Source organism: Hordeum vulgare, chromosome 6H (assembly GCF_904849725.1).
Source record: "Hordeum vulgare subsp. vulgare chromosome 6H, MorexV3_pseudomolecules_assembly, whole genome shotgun sequence".
In the NCBI taxonomy this organism is placed as follows: Eukaryota; Viridiplantae; Streptophyta; class Magnoliopsida; order Poales; family Poaceae; genus Hordeum; species Hordeum vulgare.
In genome coordinates this window covers 38,374,533-38,381,770 of record NC_058523.1, presented here as the reverse complement: position 1 = coordinate 38,381,770, position 7,238 = coordinate 38,374,533, and the positions used below count along the sequence as shown (strand labels likewise).

Genomic DNA, 7,238 nt, shown 5'->3' with positions numbered 1-7,238 from the left:
CTTGCACGCATCAACAAACACACGATCGACCATCCTCCTCGAATCACTGCCTAATTAACCCGATCCTTGATTGAAAGTTAATGAAGCAACTAATCTATCGACGAGCTAGCACCAATCAAATTAACCATCTATAGCTACCAGCAAGCAAATGTAGACGATCCAGTAGTACATCGGATTGATGGATGGATGGATGGATTTCAGGTCTAGCACATGTTGGAGTAGTCCATGAGAGGCTCGCCCCGGAACAGCTCCTCCAGATCGACGTACGACCGCGACGACGGCATCAGGAACGACGTGTCTACGGCGCCGGCTAGAGCGCCCGTGACAAAGAAGCCGAACGAAGGGCTGAGCAGCGCTGACGAAGACGCCGCCTCCGGCTTGCAGTGCCTACGGATCGCGGTCTGCTGGTCCCCCATGGATTCCTGGTAGGGTGAGTACCCGGCGCCGCCATGGTTGCCATTGGCCGTCGCCTCCGGCATGAAGAAGTAGTTGGGGCTCTGCATCTGCTGCTGCGTCATCGGTGGCTCCGCCTTGATAGTCCGATGCTTCGTGTCCGGCTCAAGCGGCAGAGCAGCGCTGGAGGTGGAGCTCGAAGCGCGGGCGGCGAAGTCGTCGGCTCCAGACGGAGAGTCCATGAGCATCGACAGGTCGGAGTTGTCGAGCAGGACGGCGTTGTTGATCAATTCATCATAGTTGACGAAGCCATCGACATTGAGGAAGGCGAGCGGGTCGTCCATGGCCCCGTCCGTCGCCGGCGCCATGTGGGGCGCATTCTTCGCAGCCGCCAAGTCTTTGTTGAACACCCGGCAAACAGCCCAATCGTCCTGCACGCACGCAATAGGCAAGGTGAGCGCGTGGTCCAGCAACATCTCCAGATGCTCCGGCGGTCAGTTCAATCGATCTACATGTACAGTCAGATGGAGACTGAAAAACACAATAGATAGATTCTTGCCGTTGCCGTACCTTGGCGATGCGGGGAAAGCGATGGGGCAGCGGGCCCTCGAGGCCCTACTCGTGCATCGCCCACGGCATCTTCCCGCTGCGGGGGACGCGGCCGGTGTAGAAGACGAGCGTCTTCTTCAAGCCGACGAGGACGGCGTCGCAGCCCTTGCCGCGGAAGATTTCCTTGTCCTTCCCCGTCGCCTTTTAGAAGCCGCGCTTCGTCGCCCGGTTGGTGCGTAGGGAAAGATGGTGGTGACGACAACCATGTCGGAGGCAAACGACTCAATCAGGGGTGGGAGAGTAGGGGATAAGCGATTGAGGGGAGTGGAGGGGCGGGGCAAGCAGCGTGAGAACGTGGGGTTTGCAGAGACGAGAGACGAAGGATCAGCGGTGTTTCGTTAACAGGATTTCGTTAGTGGATTACAGACCATTCGATCATTAATCAGACGGCTAATACGTGTAGTTGAATCTGCCTCTTCTTCCTTTTTTAGTTGGTAGATTAGATTACTAACCGAACGGCTAATATGATGAGTTGGATCTGCCTCTTCGTCCTTTTTTATGGAAGTAGATAGATAATGTATGGAAAACGTTATAAATCATCCGGTGGATCGCACACTAGCATCCGCCCTCTTCTTTACACGTCGCGTGCCTCATGATTACCATTAAAAGTTTTTACAACTAGCATGTTGTTGTAATTTCTCATCGCAACAACAGCTCTGCTGCAGGATCTGAATCCTTAAAATTAGATAGTACAACAACGCGACGCTACTGCAGCATAATCTCAATTGTAAAAAAAAAATCTGCAACGAAACTTCAGCTGTAAAAAGAAATTACAATAAGATCTTTGTTGTAAAAAATATGCAACAAAACCGTAGTTGCAGAAAAACTGCAACTCAGCTTAAGTTGCAAAAGTGAAGAAGTTATTCTGTCGCTCGATGCAACAGATCTGACGGCTCGCGAGCTGGCGGATATTTTTTAAAAATCCGCCGACTTATGCCTAGCACGCCCCATAATGTATGTATGAGAGTTAGATACGACTTTGTTAATTTTCATCTAGGTGAGAATTAGCAAATCCGAATAGCAAACACCTTTTCCTCTTGGGAACCAAATCACGCAACGAACTTATTATTCACAAAAGAAGCACGGTTTGTTACCACAGGTACGAACTCTTGTTCGGCCCGGTTACGTGCCCAGACGGCGCACGCGTACGTACGGCCCCGATAGATCAATGGATGGACGATATATAAAGGACGGAAGTCCTACGACGACGTACGTATCACCAGAGAGAGAAAGCATTACCGCTTGGTCGACCGATCGGTCACACACGTATGGCAGACATCGAGAATCCCGACGTGGACGACGGCAGCGGTCCGGCCGTGGCAGAGGCGGAGCCCGCCGAGTGCAGCCGTCGCGTGTGCATGTGCCTGCTGGGCTGCGTCGCCTTGGCTATCATCCTTGCCTTCCACAGCTTCTTGGATTTCAAGGAATCCCATCCTACTAAGACCACGGGTATCATGGTGGACATCGGATGGTTCCTGGCTGCGCTCGTCGGCGGCTGGCTCCTCTTCATTTTCATGGTGCTCGTGGGCGACTGGTTTGAAGGCAATCCTGAGGGGAAAAGGCTTGTAGATAACTTGATTGAATCTGATCGTCCTTGTCTGCTGGAATCCTTCTGTCTGGTTCTAGGTCGTTGCGACCAGGATTACCATGTAGATGATGCGTAGGTTTTTTTTTTTTTTTTTTTTTTTGTGTGTGTGTGTGTGTGTGTGAGTTGATCCATAGTGTTTATAAAGAGAAAAATTCATCCTAGATTCCTAAACTTATTGCGGTGGTCACTTTAATCCACGTAACTACTGACTATTGTCGTAACTACTGAATACTTAATGAGAGTCCTCTCAATATTCGATTCCGTAGATCTTTCATTGGGGATAGATGGCTTAGTTGGCTGCATCTTGTGAGGAGGTTGATGGACGTCAATCTTTCCAATAACCCGGACAGTGTGCGTTGGAAGTTGACTAGTAATGGCATATTCACGGTTAAGTCGATGTATATGCATCTCATTAATTACACACCTATTTCAAAATCGGCTAATATTTGGAAGATCAAAGTCCCACTTAGAATTAAAAAATTTATGTGGTGTTCATAAAAAGGTAATTCTAACAAAGGATAATCTTGTCAAGCGAAACTGGAATGGTAATGTTAGATGCAGCTTTTGTCCAGATAAAGAGACCATTCAACACCTTTTTCTCGATTGTCCTATGGCTAAACTTGTTTGGCGCTCGCTTCAGATTGCCTTTAACATCACTCCTCCTAATAGCATGACCACGTTATTTGGGATGTGGCTAAATGGTGTTGATGTGCAGTTTGCTAAACTTATTCGCGTGGGTTCCTGTGCTCTCCCGTGGGCAATATGGAATTGCAAAAATGACTTGGTCTTTAATATAAAACGCGATTTGCACTTTTTGCAGGTTATCTACAAGGCTACCGCACTGATCCGCACCTGGTCATTACTCACTCCTGTGGAAGCCAGGGAGCCTATGGTTACTGGGTGTGTCTGATGGAAGATGGTAGCACAGGGTATCTTTAACCGGTTTGAATGGCGGCATATTAATAGGATAGGTGTTCAGTCATCTATTTTCTTTTTGTCATCACCGGCTTGGGCATGAGAGATGTCTTGTATCTTTGTTTTTTACTGATTTTACATCAAACTTTATGTACTCGGCTGAGACTTGCTTTTGATTTTAATATTTAGCTGTATGCATCACTCGATGCAGAGGCCGGGGCTATGCCTCCTTTTCAAAAAAAACTACTGCTGCTACAAGTTTCTCATAATAATAGTACTAGCATATATATACCTTGCCCGTCTCCACCGTTCCATCAGTCTGAGTGAAAGTGCTTGAGTAAACCAGCCCAGGAAGAGCAACTTAATTATCATTGCTAAGTATATTTCGTGTGTATCTTGTATACCTAGCCTAACTCTTACTTCCTTGTATAGTTAAGGTTGTAGCCTATCTTATACATTACATATACGTACGCTTGCACCCGATCAATACATCAAGAGTTACATCATATTTCTCTACATGGTATCAGCCTAACCCGATCCTACCCTAGCCGCTGCCGCGCCGCATCTTCTCTGTGCCGCCGCCAAGGCTACCCTAGCCGACACCCCACTGCGCCTCCTACGCGCCGTCCCGTAGCCGCCGCTACTCCCTGTGTTGCCGCCCCCACCAGCCGTGCCGCCGCCACCTCTCGGTCGCGCAGCTCCAAACCCTAACCCTACCCGCGCCGCCGCTTCACCGTAGCCACCGCCGCCATTTCTTCCTCCAATCGCAGAAAAAACCCCTTCGGCTCCTCCTTCTCCTCTGACTCCGAGGTTCCCAACACCACCCACATCCGCGATGTTCCTCTCTCTCATCACGTTCCCATCAAACTCTCCTACAAGGAGGCTAACTACTACACCTGGAAGAACTACGTCAACCTCCTCTTCCTGGAGTACAACCTCGATGATCACGTCGACGGCACCGCCAACCTCCTCGCCGTGGGCCGCAATGCCAACTGGATGGCCAATGACGCCAACCTCATCTGGTGGTTCGTCCTCACCGTCTAGCCGGACATCTTCCACACCGTCGTTCGTGATGGGGACGATGCCTACACAGTGTGGACCAAGATCAACGGCCTCTTCACCAACAAAAAGCTGCAAGGCGTTGTGTCCTTGCAGCAGGAGTTCTTTGAGTGTCATCAAAACGACCTCTCCATCGATGCCTATTGTCTTCGGCTCAAGACCCTCTCCGAGGAACTCAATGACATCGACTTTAAGATTGGAGATGAGGTTCTCCTCTCCACTCTTACCGCCGATCTCAACGAGGATTTCGGCAACGCCGCCTCCAACCTCACCCTCATGGCGGATCCCACCTTCGAGCGTGCGGTGGCCTAGATCCATCTTGAAGAACGGCAGATGAAGCACGCATGCACCCGCAACGTCCACACCGCCCTCGCCGTCGGCCTCTCCCGTGGCGAACCCGCACCCCTCGCGGTAGCTCCAGAGTCAAGCCCTCCAGCCTCGCAGTCGACTCCTCCTATCCAGTTCCCGCCGTTCCCACCAGAGCCGCAGCAGCAGCGCACTCGTGACAACGCTGGCAATGGAACCCGTCGTCGGGGCCACGGCAGCAACCGCAATGGTGGCGATTCCGGTAATGGCGGTGGCGGCGGCCAGTCATGCTTCTCTAACACGACAGCTCTGCCACCTTGGGGTGGTGGCTATAACCCATGGATTGGGGTCGTGCACGCCTACAACATGCCCATGCCGCGCCCCCGAGCCTTGGGCCTCTTTGGCCCACACCCGACGGCGCATCAGGCCATGCTTGCCAAGCCGCAACCTGGCTATGGCGCACCTACACCACCCGGCCATGCCGGCCTTCTCGGTCCACCGCCCGCCACCACCTACGGTGCTTATGGTGGTCCTCACGGGTATGCCACGGTGGACCCATCGCTCCTCGCTCCTCTTCAACAGCCACACGTCGCGCCCTACACCGGCGGGGGTGATTGGTTCATGGACACCGGGGCTTTCGCCTACATGTCCGCACATCCGGGTAACCTCTCCATTGCCTTTCCCATGTCTACTTCTACCCGCATCATCATCGGTAATGGTGTCGGCCTACCCATCTCTCATATTGGTTCCACTATTTTCCCTCATCATCTAGGCCACTCTCTCTTCAAGATGTCATTGTTTCTCATGAGCTTATTCACAACCTAGTTCGTGTTTGTAAACTTTCCCGTGATAATTATGAAATTGTGGAATTTGATGAAGTTGGTTTTTTTGTTAAGGACGCCCACACCAAGATGGTTCTGCACCGATGTGACAGTCCTGATGACCTCTATCTAGTTCAGCCGCCATCCTCCACATCCGCCGCTCCCCGAACTCTTTTCGCTGGTGTTGATCTGTGGCACATGCGTCTTGGACACCCCAGCCCCCCTTCGCTTCGTCAAATCATAAGAAGTTTTTGTTTTACATGTAATAAAACAGATGCTCACTCCTATCAAGCATGACTTCTCGGCAAACATGTTCGCTTTCCTTTTAGTTCATCATCCGTAGTTGCGCCTTTTTCGTTTGAGTTACTACATTACGATGTATGTACATCTTCTATTTCTAGTCACACTGGTTTCCTTTAGTTCCTCCTCTCACTCTGTGGACATTTCCTCTTCGTAGGAAATCTGACGTTCCTGCTACGCTCTGCGCCTTCTACTCCTACGTATCCACATAACTTGGCCGCTGCATACTCGCTCTTCAAACTGACAACGGGAAAGAGATGGACGATCTCACCATTCACACTCTTCTCTCAATACACGACACCATCTTCCACCATAGTTTCCCTTACATATCCCAACAAAATGGCCATGCTGAATGCATCCTTCGCACTCTTAACGAGTGTGTTCGCACTCTTCTTTTTCACGCCTACATACCTCCACAGTTCTGGCCTGATGCCCTCTCCACCGTCGCACTTCACGTTATCTTTCGATCATGTCGCTCGCGCTCACATTACTCCACTCATCATCTTCTTTATGGCACCCCACCATCCTACCACGGCTCCATATTTTCGGTTGTCGTTGCTATCCTAGCATGCCATCTACGACTCCTCTTAGAGTTGCTCCACGCTCCGTTCCTTGTGTCTTCCTTGGTTACCCGGCTAACAACAAAGGATACCACTGCTATGACCCAGTGTCCCATCGCGTCATCACCTCCCAATACATGTACTTTGATGAGCATTGTTTTTCGTTTGCACAGCCACAAGAGGAATCATCTCCGGCGCTAGGCGCTCTGCGTCGCCGCCTCGCGCCCGCGCCATCGGTTGTTGTGCCGTCGGCTGCCTCGTCGCTGGCTATTGCGTCACTAGCTGCGTCGTCTTCATCGGCTACTTTGTCACCATCTCCTGCGTCGTTGGCTGCTGCGTCACCGGCTGCTGGGTTGCCGGCTGGTTCGTCGCCAGGTACTGCGTTGCCGGCTATTGCATCGTCGGCTACTTAGTCGCTGGCTATTGTGATGTCGGCTGCTGCATCGCCAGTTGCCCTATCTTCGTCGGTTGCGGGACCTTTATCACCGCCACCTGCAGCGACTCCGGCGCCGACTCCTGCTAGACCGTTTACCCGTGCTCGTGCGGCGGTCTTCCGTCCAAGCACTCGTTATCCTTTGGACGAGTATGCATGCACGGCTTCAACCTCGACGTTGTCACCTGTACCGATGTCCGCTCGTGTGGCGCTTCATGATCCTCTATTGTTTGTCGCAATACATGAAGAGTTTG

At 51.4% G+C, this 7,238-nt stretch overlaps 1 pseudogene; it reads right to left on the bottom strand.

The window, feature by feature from the left end:
• Positions 1–203: 203 nt before the first annotated feature.
• Positions 204–1,373, bottom strand: LOC123405026 (annotated as a pseudogene).
• Positions 1,374–7,238: the final 5,865 nt, after the last annotated feature.